Raw genomic sequence first — 19,045 nt, forward strand, 5'->3', positions numbered from 1 at the left:
TAAAAAAAACTTATCAACTGTCATGAAAAAAGTGTAACTGTAAAAATGCAGAATTATCGGAGTGATGGACATTCAAAAAAAGTATGTATGTATAGAAAAGTATGAATGAAGTCTTGAATGTCTAAGATTCAAATTAAGGAAGTGCAATAATAATGTTTAGCAATTCAAAACTGTAAGTAGTGAAATGCAGAATTAGGTCGGCTGAACGTGAAAATCAAATATTGATCGCTTCGCTAAAAACTGCAGGTGGTATGGGTTATTTCCCTTGGGTTGTTTAAATAAAATATTAGTAATATGAAGTAGATAGAAGGATCCATTGGAGAGGCCCTATTATCGATATTTTTCAACAAACTAAGTATGTCACGTGGTTTCCAGATATGAGTTCTACTTACGTGTCAAATAAAGTATAAAAGTGATATTGTCTGCAAAAATTAGAAATTGGACACACAAAAAATCAATATTCAAAGTAATCGAACATAAACAATGAAATGGGTTATTTCCCTTGAGTGTTTAAAGAAAATATCGTGCAGGTGCTATGGGTTATTTCCCTTGGGTGTTAGAAACAAAATTGATACCCCCAAAACAATGCGATTTGTCTGGAAGAAAGAAACAACGGCAAATTACCTACCAGAATTTCATGGTGGAATGTCTTTATCAAGACTGCAGTACAATACAAGCACAACAGATAATAATTTGGGCCAGAGAAGAGAATCTATGCACAGCATCTGAAATAAGTTGCCCATTACAGTAACGCCTCGATATACGAGTTAATTTGTTCCCGGACACCGCTCGTAAAACGAAAACTCATAAAGCAGAGCAATAATTTCCCATAGTGGCAATGTTATAAAGCGTAATTCGTTCCCAGAAAAATATTTTACCAATAAAATTATAATATTTGTAAATAAATGGCAATAAAACAACAGTAAAATTTAAAGAATATTTAATGTAAAGTAAAAAGCATGTCAAGATCATTTAGGAGTGATTGTGTAGTAAGTCGCCTGCTTACCAACCACATGGTTCCGGGTTCATTCCCACTGCGTGGCACCTTGGGCAAGTGTCTTCTACTATAGCCTCGGGCCGACCAAAGCCTTGTGAGTGGATTTGGTAGACGGAAACTGAAAGAAGCCCGTCGTGTATATATATGTAAATGTATGTACGTATATGCTTATGTTTGTGTTTTTTTTGTCCCTCCCCCCAACCGATGCTGGTGTGTTTACGTCCCCGTAACTTAGCAGTTCGTCAAAAGAGACCGATAGAATAAGTACTAGGCTTGCAAAGAATAAGTCCTGGGGTCGATTTGCTCGACTAAAGGCGGTGCTTCAGAATGGCCGCAGTCATATGACTGAAACAAGTAAAAGAATAAAAGAATAAAAGAATATCGTTTTCTGAATCACTTTCACTAGTACGAGACTCGAGCACACCATCACTTGTAGACGCGATCGCTGATTCACAAGCACTCGTAGACGGACTTGTAGATTTTTTTTCAAAGAAGCAAGTCTAGAGTTGTATGCTAAGAAGCTTTTTTTTTTTTTTCGCTCTCTATAAATTTCTCAGTAACACGCAGAAGCATTTGTTATGGTAATAGAAACTTTTACACTTCATTTAAAATTTGGATCGTGTGCATGAAAAATAAAACTTGTAAACTCGGAGTCTCGTAGAGCGGGTCCTCGTAAAGTGATGAATGACTGTATATACCAGCATAATGCTAAATAGCTGAGACAAAGACAAGATCTATGCTGAGTTTATGAAAAATCTGCTGGTACACCATGCGCTCAATAGCTTTTGTACTAATAATTACGACTATGTGACTGACAGCCTCAGTACCAATTTTGACAAGCTTCTCAAAACCAGAAAGAACACGCTTAATCGGAAGATTACAGCTACAAACTGTCTAAGTTACTGTCAAAATAGGTAAAACATTTATGAAGTTTAGAAAGTAATAAGATTTGCATATGCAATAACATCCGTGCTTGTGCTCATGCGTACTTGTGCACGGGTATATATTAATCCGTAAATGCATTCATGTCCGAATACTTACACACACACACACACACACACACACACACACCGCTGGTCACAATACGCTTTCTCGCATTGTTGTAGCTTTCGAATGATGCTATCCTTTTGTTTAAGTAGGCAGGCCAACATTCACCTTGAACGGAGCGCTAGGTAGTCTCAGACCCCAAGCCACTTACAGCCGAGTGAACTGGATTAACGTGTAATGAAAGTGTTTTGCTAAAAAAACACAACGTACTGCCAGTCTGGGAATCGAATCCTAATCTTGCGATCGTGAGTACATCCTCTTAACCTTTAGGCCATGCGTCTTCACACACACACACACACACACACACACACACACACACACACACACACACACACACACACACACACACACATACACACACAAATGTATGAAATATATTTCAACATATATATATATTTATATACAGACCCTCTCTCAGACGCATATACACACACGCCTCTCTCTCTCTCTCTCTCTCTCTCTCTCTCTCTCTCTCTCTCTCTCTCTCTCTCTCTCTTCCCACCCCACATGCATCCACATATATCTACATAGCAGAAGGATTATTGCGGCTGAACGTTGCCCGAGAGATGCATGGATCATTTCCTATAGGCAGTCCTATCCGGTTTTTTGTTCCAGTGTGCGCTATACTTGTGAATATACTTGAATCTTTACCATTTATATTATTATGCATATACATGGTGCACATAATTATGTACATGCATACATGTGCGCATGCATACACACGCGCGAGCACTATCACGCACACATCCACATACACATGCTTTGGTTTTTCAACACATTAACACACGCACGAGCACAAATAAATTAAAACAAAGTTGAATATACACAAGTAACGGGTTTTCTTAAAATTACATTAGAATGCACAAGCGCACATATCTGAATTTCATGCTGTGACTACAAATGATATATCAACACATTGGAATGTAGTTCCTTTTTCTATCAAGTTCTGACCCTGACGAAATGTTCAATTAATTAACTATAATTCAATATGAATCTTTAATTTGATTTTTCTAATTTGAATTAATTATTTGGATATGGAATCAATTGTAGGTTCTATGAGTTTCATATTGTTCGAAATTGGATTTGTTTCAATAAATTGATGTCTGCATGTCAATTTCTTCGTTTTTTTCTTTTCCTAATACAAAAATGGTAATATACCCACATCCATTATTGTGAAGCTAACATCATTTAGTATTTCATTGATACACTGGATAAAACCGAGGAACTTGGATGCTGACATCCCTTTAAGAAGTATTTACATCCTTGAAATTATATATATATATATATATATATATATATATAGCTAAAGAGTTAAAATTAATCAAAGGACATACTATTATTTAAATCGCCAAAATAGACTGATAATAACTACAGAAATCAACCGTCCGAAGGCAAAGTGTTATTTCCAGCAGGTAGACATAGTATGTTCTTTGATTAATTTTAATCCTTCAGCAATTTAATGCCTTTTTGGGGCCTGCAATCGCCTATATTACTGATTCTGTTACTATTTTTAAATTGTTGAACAAGGTAATAAAAGAGTCAATGGTATCTTCACAAATTATTCTTTCGTGAATAATTTGTGAAATCTCGTGAATTATTTACTCCGTATTGAAATTATATATATATATATATATATATATATATATATATATATATATATATATATATATATATATATATATATATATACATACATTTATCAGAGGTGACTCCATGTCATCACCGCCACTTGGGCTCATCATAGATTTCACATATGACACATGCCTGTTCGAAGAATATTACGATTTTTCACTTTATTTCTAGCCCCAAATAACCTTTTTTTATATATATCTAGCACTATGTCTTCCTCCATTTCTAAGTTAAGGGTAAAAATTAAGCAAACCTGCAAAACACAACTGACCTTTACTCACAGACGCACAGAATAACACCAATCAAATAATGACATTGGAGTACACAACAAACCTCAGCGATCTGACTGTCACCTGTACTTTTGACCAGAGATGCCAGTTAGTCTTTTACGCCTACCAGGCTCGTTCGTTTTAGCCCGAGTTGCTGGATAATTTTTCGTACCTTTAAGAATATTGTAGAACGGAAACTTTTCATGGATTGGAATTTAAATCCTAATCTCTATAGAAATTTATTGTTTCAAGAAAACATTGAGTTTGAATTACTTTTAATTTTTTCGATTATAGATAACAACTCGGGCTGTAACTTCTGAGCCTGAGTCAGGCGCGTATGAACGATGTCGAGAGAACGTCCGCTACGAATGATATTTTTTGACATAGGGCACCTGTAAGACGACCGATAGACGCTGAACAAAAATAAATGAACTGCGACCAGGCTCAATAAAAGGAGCCCGAGTTATTGGCTGAAATTACATACTTGAAGTTAGTGGTGGCAGAAATTAGATCAGCTTGCAAATACACGTTCACTTTACTAAATTTATACTCGGGCAAAGCACGAACAGCCTCAGTGCCGGATTCGCCACTGATATATATATATATATATATGTCCACGTTTTTTGACGTTCTGTACCCGGATATGCATCTATACATACATGTAAATGTAGGTATGTACACATATATATATGTATACATGCACATGCTCATATATCATTTGTATTATGTGTATATATATATATATATATATATATATATATATATATATATATATATATATATATATACACAGCCCAACTATCCTACACACACACATGCATACGCACACACATACACACACACACTCACACACACAGCACACGTGCACACATACACACCACACACACACACTTACATTTATATATACGTATATATACACACATACACTCACATGACGTAAATGTTATTGCGGTCGAACAGTAACCGAGAAATGCGTGGTTCATTTCCAGTAGTAGGTAATCCTATCCATTCTTTCAGTTTCCGTTTACGAAATCCGTCTACAACGCTTTGGTCAGCCCGAGGCTATAGTAGAAAACACTTGACCAAGGTGTCACGTAGTGGGACTGAACCTGAAATCATGTGGTTGGTGAGGAAGCTTCCTACCTCACAGCCACTCCTGTGCCTAAAAATATGGAACGCTTCTCGAATTTGCGTGTTATCTTTGCGTAGGAGCCGTGCTAATCTCTGTATTGTTCCAAATTTAGTATATGTATTGCCGAAGCAATAAATACACACACTCACACACACACACACACACACACACACACACACACACACACACACACACACACACACACACATATACAGGGTGGGGAAGCAAAACTTGGAAAATAATAGATAATTCATCAAATTGTTTATATTACAACAACCAGCAACGAGACATAAATATAATTTTGACACAAGTTTATAAGGGTAGAAATAGACAATTTATTCAATATGTCTGCCTTCATTGTCCACCACAGCCTTCACACGCCGCCTGAAGGCGTCATAACTCTTCATGATGCAGTACTCAGACATGTTGTTCCACTCTTCCCTCAGGATTTGCTTAAAATGATCAAGACTTAGATGGGAACTTCTGTTGGTAGAGTGCTCCAGTTTGCCACATATTAGTCCAGGGAGTTCAAGCCTGGGCCGGAAGAAATCTAGAAGCTAGCAGGACAAAAGTCGGCGAAATACATTCGTTAGTTTGAAAAGCAATTGAAACGAAGTAAATGTATTTCAAAAGAAACATAGCAAAAAATGCTATTGAAGTAGTTACAGCAAAGTTAAATGGCGGGAAATACATTTTTTTCTCTTTTCTACTCTAGGCACAAGGCCCGAAATTTTGGGGGCGGGAGCCAGTCGATTAGATCGACCCCTGTACACAACTGGTACTTAATTTATCGACCCCAAAAGGTTGAAAGGTAAAGGCCGGCCTAGTCGGAATTTGAACTCAGAACATAGAAACAGACGAAATACCGCAAAGCATTTTGTCTGGCGTGCTAGCATTTCTACCAGCTCACCGTCTTAAATGGCAGGAAATACTAAAAGATATTGCTTATTTTATTTTCATGGGTTGCACGTGTGCGACTATATAAATTGATATAAATTTCTACATGCTTGCAGGCTTTCGTTAGAGAGCATTCACAGCCTTTTGTCCCACCAAAATTAAAAATACTCTCAATAAATTCCCGTAATTATCCACCTTGCTTATAAAAGAAAAAAAAAATCAAACTCTAAAGTTATTAATGTCCTACTGGGGAGAAAAGTGGAGTGATGGAAATATCGATTAAAATATATATATATATATATATATATATATATATATATACATATCGAACACCGCCATACACTGTTTCTAGTAGATGATATTATACACATCTTTTTAACTGAAATAATAAATAACGAACCTAATATATATTATGTCACCTTCATACACTTATTCATTATGCTATACATCAAAGCGATATATATATATATATATATATATATATATATATATATATATATATATATATATATATATATATATTGATATAAACATACATATATATCCAAACATACATGCACACACAGACACACACTCACATATATATATATATATATATACATATATATATATGTATTATGTATGTATGTTTGTGTGCATATGTGTGTTTGTATATAATATATATATAGGATGCATATGTATATATGTATGTGTGCATGTGTGTGTGTGTGAGTGTGTGTGTGTGTGTGTGTGTGTGTGTGTGTGTGTGTGTGTGTGTGTGTACACTGTGTGGGGACTTCCCTTAGTTTCATGCGCAGCTAAAACCTAGATACTTACCCAACCACATCGCATCATCGACAAATTTTCATTTCTTTCTCTTACAATCCAACTACTTAATTAGAGTTGCATACATACTAACCCATTAATCACTTCTGGCGAAAATATTCAAAACTCCCATAATTAGATGGAAGAAAACTCGACTCACTCCCACCACAAACAACAAACTCAGCCTTTATGTAATACCTGTGTGTGTGTGTGTGTGTGTATTAATCAATATACCTATATCTTTTCATTCAAAACCAAGCACAACCATGCTTTCTCATTTTCTTTCACTCCGTTTTCTACTTCGTAGCTCATGATACATTTATAAATACGAACTATGGCTTAACTTTTATTAATGTTTGACGAAGTTCGTTTTTAGAGGAGCGGATAAGCAAATGGTACATGTATCACATTCGATTTTTGGTAGGAATAAATTAATACAGTCGTACATACACACGTCCATATATACATATATATATATATGTGTGTGTATGTGCGTGTGCATATGTGTGTGTGCGTATGTGTGCATGTATATATGTATGTGTGTATGTATGTATGTACGTATCTATGTATGTATGCATGTATGTATGTATATATGTATGTATGTATGTATGTATGTACGTATGCATGCATGTATGTATGTATGCATATGCAAATACATACACACAATATATAGGAAATAACATTTTGAACTTCTTTAGTTGTTGATTTGAATCCCTTCAAGAAATATGTAACCTTCGTTTTATTAAAACAAAAAATCCCTGAAGAGATCCTGCCTCATACAGCTTAAAAAATGATAACAAATTTCTAGCATTTGATTTAACTCAAATGCCTTGAATTATGCATTACCAAGAGGCCAGAATCGAAACATATGTAGGTTTTTGAGTTTTCTATTGTGTTCTTTTTTTAAAATTTATTTGTATTTGAATCTTAACAACAAGCTATGATACAAATAAATTAACTATACATCCTCAACTCTCCATTTTCTTACCTTATTAATTTTACCAGTATATATATATATATATATATATATATATATATATATATATATATATATATATATATATATATATATACATATACATATATATATATACATACATATATATATATATATATATATATATATATATATATATATATATATATATATACACACACACATATATATATATATATATATATATATATATATATATATATATATATAATTCAAATAAACAAACAATTAAAAAGCAGAGAAAAAGAAAAAAATGAACATGAGGATGTGCACAAGAAATATATTAATTTGACGCTTGACAGAAGGAGAGTTGTTTACATCTCGAGCATAACTCTTCGTCAGAAAGAGGCAAGTCCAAAGAGAAAGAAGGGAAAAATCGCCAACAGTCCACCCGCGGTTATGTGTGTGTGTATTTGTGTGTGTGTGTGTGTGTGTGTGTGTGTGTGTGTCCATGTGTATGTCTTTATGTGTGTGTGTGTATATGTAAATATATTTTTTTTAGCTCTTTTATGCATTTCAGCCCAATGCAGGAGGTCAAGTTGTTTCTTGAAAACATGCACCCCACTCCATGTAGATCTCTCAGGCTTTTTAGTAAGATATTATAAAGCTGTGGTCCTTTGAATCCCAAGTTATTTCAGTACCTGGATCTCACTGTGGAGGGACTGCTATAACTTCCGATATCAAAGTTTGGTGCCAACCCCTCTAGGATCTTCCGGATGTATATCAATGCGTATCTCTTCTCTCTTCGCTCCATGGAGTAGAGTCGTAAGTCTTTCAGTCTCTCCCAGTAGTTCAGCTGTTCTATTGATGCAATCTTCCTGATGTAGCACCACTTAACTGCCTCAAGTTCCGCTATTAATTTGATACTGTGGGGTGACGACAGTTGAAAGCAGTAGTCCAGACGGCTGACAGAAGTCCTCCATAGAACCAACATAGCTTCCTATTGTCTTCTTCAGAAAGTTCGCAGAATACATTCAGCCATTCGCCTGCACATTGCCACCATTTTGATGAGATGTACATGAAGCGAAGCATTGCTGTTCATATCAAACCCTTGGTCATGCACAGTGTTTGACTCAGTGATTACAGTTCATTTTTGTCCAAAGTATCTTTGTTGCTACATGTTATCTCAAGCTGGCTGATAACGGAGGATTTGTAATTTTCTTGCATTAAATTGCATGTTGTTTTCTCCAGTCCAGCTCTATATGGTATTTAGGTCTTTCTCTGGAAGATTTGCAATGGAAGGTTCCTCGACTGCTTGTACAACTTTTGTATCGTTAGCATAGCTAGTAAGTGTGGCTGTCTATGTAACTGATGGCATGGTCTGAAAGAGTTAACGTAAAAAGCAGCGGTTCCAAAACAGTTCCCTGAGGCACTCTACTCGCTATTACTTTCTTTTGGGAGAGGATCCAGTTGGTTGTTACATCCTAGCTCCTGTCTTTTAAGAAGTCGTGTAACCATTCTCCCAGTTTCCCAAGTATATATGAATAGATAGTTAAATAGACAGACAGACAGACAGACAGACAGACAGACAGACAGACAGGTACTTACATTTTGCTAGCCTTCGGACAGTCCGACGTAAGACTGCAGGCCGAAACAGCGAAGTCATTGTCAATACTCTTCTTGCAAAAGTATAATAAATACATACTCTACAAAAAGTATTAGTTCTTCAGATTAATGTTAGATTGTTTTTATTATATGCCGACATAAAGCAACTCTTAATACGTGCGCATGCGCGCACACACGTACACACACGCACGCACACATACACACACGCACGCACACACACACACACACACACACACACACACACACACACACACACACACACACACACACACACACACACTCACACACAAAGTCTGATGTTTATTTTAAGTTCTTAGCAGAATTCAAAGCAGTCACTAACAAAGTGACAAATTTCTTTTGCTTGAGTCAAGGCATTTACAGGGATTTATGTGTATGCGAGTGAGTTGGTATGCGCATATACCATAGGCGCATCTGTGAATATACCTATACTCTTGGAGCGAATGCGTATATCTCTTTTATTACACAGTCTTATGTGCTTCATGTTTTTATGTGTGTCTCTGTACCATATGCTTGTGCTTATACATATCCTTATGAATACAATGAATAAAGGCGGGGTGCTGGCAGAGTCGTTAGCACGCCGGGCAAAATGCTTAGCGACATTTCGTTCGTCTTCACGTTCTGAGTTCAAATTCCGCAGAGGTCAGATTTGACTTTCATTCTTTTGGGGTCGATAAAATAAGTACCAGTTGTAATCGACATATCCACTCCCCCGAAATTGCTGGCCTTGTGACAAAATTTGAAATCACTATAATGAATGAATATTTTATCTTTTACTTATTCCAGTCATTATACTGCGGCCATGCTGGGGCACCGCCTTGAAGATTTTATTCGAATGAATCAACCCCGTACTGTTTTCTTCTTCTTTTGAAACCAGGTACTTATTCTATCGGTCTCTTATGCCGAACTGCTATGTTACGGGACGAAAACGCGTCGCATGTGTCTGTGTTTGTCATTCACCATTGCTTAACAACTGGTGCTGGGGTGTTTACGTATAGTAACATAACGGTTCGGCATAAGAGACCGATAGGAAAGTACCAGATTTTAAAAAAGGAGAAAAAGAAAAACAAGTACTGGGGTTGATTCATTCGTATAGACTGATTCAAGGTGATGCCCCAGTATGGCCGCAGTCTAATAACAGTAATAAGTAAAACGATAAAATATTGATTCATTATATTCAACGGTTGTTAAGCGATGGTGAATGACAAACACAGACACAAACACATATATATGTAATAAATATATACATGACGGGCTTCTTTCAGTTTCCGTCCACCAAATCCCCTCACAAAACATTGATCGGCCTGAGGCTATACTAGAAGACACTTGCCCAAGGTGCCTGGCACTATGTGGTTGGGAAGCAAGCTTCATGCCATACAGTCACGACTGCGCCTATTTGTCTATATAACACACGCACCCACACACACACGCACACACACACACACATACACACGCATATATATGCATATGTGTTTGTATACTATATACGTATGCATGTTTGTCAGTATACCATATGAATACGCAATTGTGTACGTAAGTTCATTGTAAGAAACTGATATGGAGAATCCCCCTTTTTTGTCTTTTTTTAGGTAATAGGATATAATTTGAGGGAGATTTAGCTGCTATGTAGTAGGTTGAATAAATGTGTACAGACTCTTATTGATCTGTGTTGAAAGTAAAAATAACCAGAGATACTTTGCACACTCGACTGGTTGAAACTGCAGCTTGTGGGAGTTTCTTCCATACATTAGATAATATCTTAGGGATGCTTTCTGCACGAAGTATATGTAGTTAAGTGCCAGCTAATCACTCATGTGTAGCTTTTAACACTCGCTGACACATGTGTAGTTATGTGCCAGCAAGTGTTAAAGGTTTCAATTTAATGTGTGAGTCTTGGCATCAGGCTTCGAGAGGGATGCTTACAGATATGAAAGTGTAAGTATTTATATATCAATGCATTTACATATTGCGGTAGCAGCGGAGTTCTGAATTCCCATCAGCTATAGCGTATATGGATTATTTTAGAAATACTGTTATTGCAGCAACTTGTTTGCTGTGATGTAAGCTGTTAATGACGAAATTTTTAGCAACCTCTTTCTGCTCCGTCAACTTTGATTATCTTGTTTTTATCTTAGACTGGAGTGAATAGGCTGAGCTTGCCTATGTGAAGCATTCATCTTGGATCGACAGACATATCCAATTACGCTCCAGGCCTCCGTGAAGCTTTTTAAACACACAGCGGAGATATGCTCTGTCTATATTAATTCGATAACTATGGTTTCATCCAGAATATGAGGCAGATTTTTCACTGAATTATTGCAATTCTCTAAAGAGAAATTCAAGATTTATAGGACTTTATTTCCTTTATTATGCTGTTGTTTTTCATCCTGGTGGCTCAAATGTAACTTTTCAGTCATCCACTCAAACCGTCATCAAGTTTCAAGTAGCTTCTGTAAAGTCAACCCTACTTTGTGACCGTACAAATGTAAACAGCTTTTTAAAGGTGTTAGAAAGCTTAGAACAGACACAGCCTAAGTATTAAGCCTTGCTGGATCGATGTTTTTAATGAATCATCCGTATTGGTATTAAAGAGTGACCTTCATAGATTTTTCGCTATGCTCTCATCTTAGCAACTTTCCAAGTGGCCGTTAGAATTTCAGCTCGACGCAAAATCTATTATGTCTGATCATATCAAAAAGCTAATCTACTGTTTATAACCATAACATCTCGCCCATGTCCAAGTAATTGTTCTACGTAAAGAATAGTTTAGTGAGAAGTTCTACTTTGCCGTGATGTGATAGGAAGCCATATCGAAAGAGTTGTCTATTGGCTAAGTTCCATTAACTTATTGAAAACTTTTATCGAATTGCTTTTCTCTTTTTTTCCCGTAGGGCTTCGTCCGTCGGGTATTTTCCCCGAATCAGCATACATACATTACATACATGCATACATAAATGCATACATACATAAATGCATACATACATACATATATACATACATACATGCATGCATGCATACATACATGCATGCATGCATATATACATACATACATACATAAATGCATGCATGCATACATACATGCACACAAACATACCTATACACATATATGTATACATACGTACGAACGTACTTACAGGCATACATACATGTATACATACGTACACATATACGTACGAATGTACCTACATGCATACATATATACATATTACATACGTACGAACGTACATACATGCATACATATACATACATACATACATACATACATACATACATACATACACAATGCTGTCTACAAGGCTCCCGGAAAATCTATGCTAAACACTTTAGTGTACCAAACGCATTCAGAGAGACTCTCACAGAAGTAAAAGCTTCATGTAACAACGCACCGGGTGCATATGTTTGTATGTATTTATAGATAGAGATAGATGGAGAGAAAGTGAGAGACAGAGAGAGAGAGACAGAGAGATCGAAAATCGACAAACAAGAAAAGAAAGAGAGTGAAAAAGAGTGAGGGGCGGAGGGAGAGTAATATAGGTTCATGCTTTGGGTACTAATCAATCAGTTCCATCTGGAATATGACCCCCAACCTATAACCCTATAACAATACTTGAACACTTTGGTTTATTTTCTCCTACCAACCAAGTAACCAACTGAAAAGTGTAATAACTGATATTTTGATCACAGCATGTCGTGACAACTGCACGTATATTACCATACGCATCTTCTTTCATCTTCTTTGCCTTTTCTTTTCTTTTTCACCTTTATATATTTATACATTTTTTGTCTTATTTTTGTTTTGCAATTTCAACGCCTCCACGCATCTACAAAGTACTCTACCTTTTTTTTTTTTTTTTTTTTTTTACCTTATCTTATTCACATTATTCAAATATAATATTTTCCTAATAACTACTTCCTGAAAAGATGCTGTCAGCTTTCTGAATCGGTCTGTCTATTGATCAAAGGTTTTATAAACTCAATCATATTTATTTTTGGTATTCTTTTACTCACTTGTTTTCCTTCACTCTCTCTTTTCTTTTTTTCTTTTTTTCTGTTAAATTTTATTCCTTAGTAACACAAGATATTCTCTCGATGATTTTCATAGAAAAGACTTGACTTTTGCTACAAGGCCAAAATAATTCTACTGTAGACCGACTAAAAAAACGTTTGAAAGCCTTTCAAAGCTGTTCAGAGTTGTTCAAAGTTGTTCAAAGAGACGTCACATTGCCGAACGCTGTCGAGACGTTCGGTATATTACCGTTTACTAATTTGGTTCGCTTCGATCTGTCTGAATATCAGAGTTCTTATTACTAGATTCTTATACATTACAGCGGCATGACGTCTTATAGATCTCGATAATTGTGACAAAATCGATATTTGATATTTGAATATACAAGTAGGTCAGCACACGTACATATACACACGCGCGTACGTGTACATACGTACGTACAAACCTACATACAAACGCGCATACATATATACATACATACATACATGCATACATACACGCATACACATATACATGCATATATACATGCGTGTATACTTGCATGTATGCATACATGCATACATACATATAAATGAACACAAACACACACACCGAGATACTATATATAACCATATGCATAAAATATACATACCTTCATGCATAGAAATAGGGTTAAATAAGGGGGGGCTGTATGTACGTGCGTGTGTGTGTGTATAATTATGTATATATATATGTATATATATTTACAAAAAAGAAGTTTAAAATCGCCACTATATAGGATAAATTTTAATTTTCTCAGAGATATTATGCATGTTTCGGTTCTTCTTAAATAAACGAACCTTATCAAAAATATATAATTTTAAAAGTGTAATAGAAGAAAAGTTCATAATTATTTCTTACTAGTGTCAACAGAGTCCACGTGGAAGCGTTTTATGTGTGGGAACATAATGACTGTCTTGTGCGTTAACTAGAATCGTTGGCTAACGATTCTCGTCATGTATGCATGCATACATACATACATACATACATACATACATACATACATACATACATACATACATACATACATACATACATATATACATACATACATACATAACCGATGCAGACTTTGTGGAGTTGACACCGAAGATATCAGCCTCATCATAAACACTTGTCCGAAAATGTCATCACGGTATATCTACCAATGAGATATATTGTAGATAGGATACTGTATAATGAAATTCGTCGGAAGGATAACCCCAAGGCCAAAGAAATAAGAACCTACAATATGGTAGAAGCCATAGCCACTCATAATAAAAAGGAGATTTGGTGGAATGTCCCAGTGAAGACCTCAGTAAAATGTAAACACAGCAGATCTGATATAATGATTTGGGATAGAGAAGAGAAACTGTGTACAATTGTGGAAATTAGCTGCCCAGTGGATGTTAACATAAAGCTGAAGATCAGTGAAAAATAAAATACATACGCTGAACTATTGAGATCTACAGTTACTCTACTCAGATTACAAATTCAGGTTTATACCTGTAATTATTGGGACCCTGGGATATATAACACATTACATAATCACCGATCTTGAGAAATAAGATTTCTCAAAACCAGAAAGGAGAAAGCTGATTCGAAGACTACAGATCCAAACCATTAGTGGAACTATAAAAATCTGTAAAACTTTCCAGAAATTTATCATTTAAATATATATGAGCATGTCTAGACATGCAGTTATATGCATGAAAATACAGATATAAAGCAAAACATAGAAATCTACACATATACAAACATACATACATACATACATACATACGTACATACATACAAAAATACCCTGTTGAAGTTGAAATTCCAATGAATGAGCCTTGGATCTAGGTTTAAAACCGACTCTTTCTCTATTGGCATGAAATCTTGAAATAAAACTAAACTACATACATACAATTCAATAATTAATTAGGGATATAATGTAATAAGATTCTCCTCAATTTTAGTACAAGTCTAGCAATTTTTAGTGGAACGGTAAGTCGATTAAGTCGATCCCAGACCTCCAAGTATTACCATATTTTGTGGCATATAAGACACGCTTTTTTTTTTCAAAATTTGACCTTCAAAATCACTGAACATTTTGCATGGTGTATGTCAGGTTTGAGGCCCAGCTTTGGACCTTGGTATCCCCCTTGTTTAACAATACGAACAACTCAACTTCCAAATGAATATAATGGTATACCACGCTGTACACGATGTACATACACCTTGTACATACTACATGTACTCATTGCAGGAACTGAACGAGGATGACAGCAATCATGGCTTTTTACAATTTTAAAGTTTTAAAGATTATGGGGTCAAAAATTACTAATGAGATTATTGTATCTTAATATTTTGGTTATGTGCTGGCAGGTTTTGATAAGTTTTCTTTTTACAAATAAAGTGGCAATGGTAAAGAATGTTAATATAAAAAAATAAAAATATAACAAACACTGATAAAAGATGTTCGATAAATATAAGTGTAAAAAAACAAAAACAAAAATGAACCGTGTAGATGAGGCTATGGTCATAGCATTACCTGGCATTCACTGCAAACGCTTGCAGTAGAAACACAACCAGAAAAGTTTTTCTTTTTTCAAATAGTTGCAATAATGAAGAATGTTAACAATATAAAAATAAATAATGATAAAAAATTATTAAAGTGGTACAGTAAATATCAGAAAATAAAGTAATGAACAATGAAGCTGAGGTCATGACCATATCAGAGTCGAGACATTGGCAAACAATAAACGTATGGCTTACAATCAAAACATTCAAAACAATTCGCTGTTGCATCCCTGGCACTCTTACCAGTACTATTGTACAGGTACTGTAATCTGTGTTCACTGAATGTACTGGTATTTCCAAGATGTGGTACACTGACAACCTTAAAAATAAGGTTTAGTGGCAGACATGGACTGAACTCAGTCTCAAGCTAGCGATGAAGCAGGCTCTACAAAATTCCCCTTACCCCAATTTTATTCGTCTTCATTGAGGGTATGGCCAAAAAATGTGTGCCAAAGACGCTGTCACACCCCAGAATCAACTATATCTCATCTATCGATGTGCAGATGAAAATAATAGGAAATTCAACGCAGCGAAATTTCAGGTTCTTCATTACGAAGTTGATACGCACAATACAAATTATTCACAATGCAAAATTATTCAACACCTGAAAACGATTAGAAGCTCAGATAAAATACAGGATTATGAATAATCATGCTAAATGATAGCTCTTTAATCGGATACATCACCAACTTGAACTCTAAATGCAAACATCTCAGCGGATGGATCCTGAAAACTCTCATAACACGAGAACCAGTTGCCATCTGACTGTAGGGAAAAAAGCTAAGTCTTGAGTAGACTTCATTACTGCTTACAACTTCGGTCTCCACAACACCCGATCTCGGAAAAGAAATTCAAAGATTACAAAGAATGTTACAAGAACTTACATTATAGAAACGTCTCATAACTCTACGTCTCTATTTCCTTGAAAAACGCAGAGAAAGATGAGTAGTTAGTTACGTACGGAAGATTCTGGAAGGTCATTTTGCAAACTTCGGCTCTAAATTTAGCGATGTAACACCATTGGATGTGCCAACTTTACATATTAAACACATTCCTATTTAAGCAATGTGTTCGTGGATGGTGAATGGTTTGGATGTGGTGCTGAAGAAGGAGCAATAATTCCGGAAATATGCACATATACCCATTACCTATTTTTCTGTTATCGATCACATTGTTTATATAGACGTATTCGTATATGAAACGTCGTAAATTTTAGTGCTGGCTCTATTTTCTCCTGAAAATCAGTAGAGATAACTTTTAAAAGCGATACGCGCGCACGCACGCGCGCGCGCACACACACACACACACACACACACACACACACACACACACATTAATACATGTATATATGCAATAGGACTGAACCCGGAATCATGTGGTTGGGAAACAAGCTTTTTACCACACAGCCACGTTGCACCTATATGTATTGATTAATCGCTGACCAAACACCAATCAATTTTTTTTCTCCGTGTTTTTCTCTTTGTTTTCTCCGTATTCTTTCTGTTGAAGAGCGTAGCTCGAAACGTTAAAGACTTTCTGCATTCCCGAGCGTCAAACTAATACATCCTTTTGTTGTTTACACCACCTGTCCTCGTCTGTTGTTTTTTTTTTCGTACATTCTCCCATATATATATATATATATATATATATATATATATATATATATATATATATATATATATATATATATATATGTGTGTGTGTGTGTGTGTGTGTGTGTGTGTGTGTGTGTGTTACATACACACATACACGCACACACACATACGCACACACATACATACAGACGTACGTACATACATATCCATAGATATACACATAAATCAAATTTAAAATTTTGATCAGTTGACATTATCCAAGAAATTTCCACACAAGGCCTTTGAAACGATAAATATTTAAATGAGTTGATCGAAAGTGTTAGACATTGGAACGATTCAGTTTGCTGTCGTAAAAAAAGAAAAAAAACTGCTAATATTTCTGTATTACTGCACTTTTTCAAAGGAATATATTCTTCTCAGTTGGCATGGATGAGAGTACTACTCAGACATAATGGGAATTTAGTGACGATATTATGATTAAAAATATAAAAATATATGTTATTGATAATATTACGGAGAACTAAATGAGGATATGACAGACTCTCACATATCTAATACAGAGATTTATTTTCTTTTTTTAAAAGTGGTGGGCGAGCGGCTGAAATTCGATTTACTTACGTATATATATATATATATATATATATATATATATATATATGTGTGTGTGTGTGCGTGTGTGTGCCTGTGTGTGTACATATATATATATATATATATATATATATATATATATATATATATATATATATATATATATATATATATATATATATATATATATATATATATATATATACACACACAGGCACACACACGCACACATACACACACACACACACACATATATGCTCGTGGGCATATGGCGTAGTGGTTAAGAGTGCGGACTACTAACCCCAAGATTCCGAGTTCGATTCCAGGCAGTAACCTGAATGATAATAATAATAATAATAATAATAATAATAATAATAATAATAACGATAATAATAATAATGATAATAATAATAATAATAATAATAATAATAGTAATAATAATAACTAGAAAAGCACTCGGAGAGCGCAGACCTCCGCCAAACCAGCAGGAGCAGCACTACGACGATGACGACGACAACCACCACCACCACTACCACGACTATCCAACCACTATCTCCACCACCACAACCACCAGCATCATCAGCAGCATTGTCATTGCTTCCGCTTCAACCACATACACCGCCATCAACATTATCATGACGGTTACCTTGACAGTCACTTTCACCACCACAACCAGTATAACCACTGCAATACTACCATCACACAACTAACACTATCATCAACACCACTATTACTACCATCACCTCAGCATCACACATCACACCGCTCCTGTTGCCATTATAACCACCCATACTATTTTATCCTCCTCCCATACTTATCTCGACCATCATCATCATCAACACTGTCTCTGCTTTCACCACATTCACCGTCAAAACTACGATCACCTCAATCAGTTTCTTTACACAGTTGAAAATCCATTATCCGATACTCATGGGAGC

At 35.5% G+C, this 19,045-nt stretch overlaps 1 non-coding gene across 1 annotated transcript; it reads right to left on the reverse strand.

The window, feature by feature from the left end:
* Nucleotides 1-5,106: 5,106 nt before the first annotated feature.
* Nucleotides 5,107-5,213, reverse strand: LOC128250105 (U6 spliceosomal RNA). Its single transcript, XR_008266227.1, has one exon. It is a non-coding gene; the product is annotated as a U6 spliceosomal RNA (small nuclear RNA).
* Nucleotides 5,214-19,045: the final 13,832 nt, after the last annotated feature.

Source organism: Octopus bimaculoides, chromosome 1, assembly GCF_046866305.1.
Source record: "Octopus bimaculoides isolate indiv1 chromosome 1, ASM4686630v1, whole genome shotgun sequence".
Classification (NCBI taxonomy): domain Eukaryota; kingdom Metazoa; phylum Mollusca; class Cephalopoda; order Octopoda; family Octopodidae; genus Octopus; species Octopus bimaculoides.